The following is a 2,500-nucleotide window of genomic DNA, read 5'->3' on the forward strand; positions in this document are numbered from 1 at the left end:
TGCACAAAAGCAAAAAAAATGGTGAACGAAGGCACATGTCTGGACGGGCTGAGTCGTCGTCGGAGAGCATGCGTCGGGCGTCCTCCTGTCCACACGGACTCAGGGCGGACTTTAACTGGACTTCAACGTGTTTCACAAGGTTCGTTTTGCATGAGCTGAAGGCCGCGGCAGCCTGCAAAAATGTCGCCGGGATTCGTTCATTCCCGCGCGTGCTGCCCGCATTCAGATGTATTCTGGCGGAGGTCGTCTAATATTTTGTCGTTTTTTTTTTTTTTTTTTTTTTTTTGTAGATGGAATGAGTACCGTAGGAAGTTTATCATTGTCGTTGTTGTTGTGAATATTATTAATGTTGTTGTTGCTATCAGTAGTATTGTTATCATTATTATTATCATTATTCCTATCATCATTATTATACTTGTCTTTAATATTATTATTATTGCTGTGATATTACCCCTATTATCTTTATTATCAATATTATCATCACTTTATCCTCACTATCATTAGCATCCTCATTATCATTATCATGATCATCGTCTTCACATCACGATCATCATTATCATTATCATTATTAAAAACACTTAACAATACTGATAATATCATCATTACCAATTTCTGTCACCATCATCATTATCATCTTTATCACCATCGTTGTTGTTATCTCCACTTTTGTTATCATTAAAAAATAGAAAGGTTGTGCAGGACTACACGTCTAATGAATTCACAAAGAAATGCATAATGTGTTGTTCTTGCAAAACAAAGCTGAGGAATATTCTTCTTGAAGCTTTCAGGTCCTCATAATAATCTTATTGTGTTATTGTATCACATATCTATAAGACCATTAGAGATGTGGACTTGCCTCGAGGTGCGAAGTAGAGTTGCTAAAAAAAGTTTATGTTTATAATCATATAAAGGCAAATTTATATGTTTATAATCATATAAAGATAAAATCATACAAGTTTATAATCATACAAAAGTAAAAGTATATGAGTTTATAATATATATCAGTGTGTAAGTATACAAATATATATTCATATAAGTGTAAACGTATATAAGTATGTATTCATATAAGTGTATAAGCACTTACGAATGTATTCATATAATTGTCTGTATTAGCTTAAACGTTTCCCATCGCTACATAAGAGAACATAAAACATAAGGAATTGAAGCATTTTGTAGGGGATCGAGAATAAAAAAACAGTGAAATGAAAATATTATAACAGACACAAAAAGAGTTAATTTGATGTAGGGCGATAGAGATCTAGATAGACAGATAGATAGATATATAGAGATAGAGATAGATAGATAGATAGAGCAACAGAAAAACCCCGCCATCTAGACAGACTGACTAGACAGACAGACTTGCAGGCAAACAGACCGACCGGCCGATAGACAAGGAGCAGAGACAGCAACCCCCCCACTTTCTTCTCTTGCGAAATTCGTTAGCATTTTCTATGCCATACGGCTTCCCTCCCTGTCTCTGGAGCGGCTGCATCTAAATTCATATTCCAAGCAAGAAGAACCACCTAATTATAACGGATGAGACTCACTCTCTCGCTGCGTCGTGTTTCTTCGTTAATTCAATTTTCTTTCTCCCGCCGAGTTGACACAGATCTCTTTAATCAGCTTTTTTTTTTTTTTTTCTTTTTTTTTGCGGGGGAGGGGAAGCGCGAATGGGGCAAGGGGAAAAGAAACAGAATTTTCAGATAAAACAATTGATTGATCAAAGGTAAAGTTTGTTTGTTGTGCTGATATAAAAAAAAGTAAAAATTAGTGAATCCTGTTTCCATAAAATATGTTTGTTGTTTGTGTTGAGGACAAAGCCTGATGCCGTACACGAGGTAATTATCATTATTTTTGGTTCATTTACTTTGATTAATCTACAATTTTGTTAATTAACAAGTAGATTGGTGAATTAGTTCATTTATCTTCGTTTCATCATTTTTGGTAGAAATTAATAGCTTTAATCAATATGTTGTAGGCATTACTTATTCTGAATTATTTTGAGTTGATAAAATCTCTCAATATATTGCCAATCTACTTTGCTAGTTTACTTTTTTTCCATTTTGGAGCCTTTTTGAAAACCACAAATCTCACTTGATTGTTTCGTTGTACATGTTCCGCTCGATGCCTTTTATGCTCCTCCCAATTCCATTTGACTTTTTTGTTTTTTACCATAATCATTGCTATATAAAATAATCCTTATTTATTTCTTGTATTGATATTCGCCCTTGTTCAAGGGTTCTTTTATACTTGTCCCAATTGGCTTAACGAATATAAACTATCAATAAAAATGATATACGCTTAAGTACAGGATTTTGCGTATGACCGTTTTCACAGCGAGACGCACTTTCAACCTGACTATAAGGAAAACATTTATTACCACAACAACGGTAATGTTAATACCAACGGCAAAGAAAACGCTACTGATCCACCTGATAATGACAATAAAGTGGCGTTGTTAATATTGATAGTAGCAAGAACATGATTGTGCTAATAAGAA

The sequence above is a fragment of the Penaeus vannamei genome, chromosome 6 (genome assembly GCF_042767895.1).
Source record: "Penaeus vannamei isolate JL-2024 chromosome 6, ASM4276789v1, whole genome shotgun sequence".
In the NCBI taxonomy this organism is placed as follows: domain Eukaryota; kingdom Metazoa; phylum Arthropoda; class Malacostraca; order Decapoda; family Penaeidae; genus Penaeus; species Penaeus vannamei.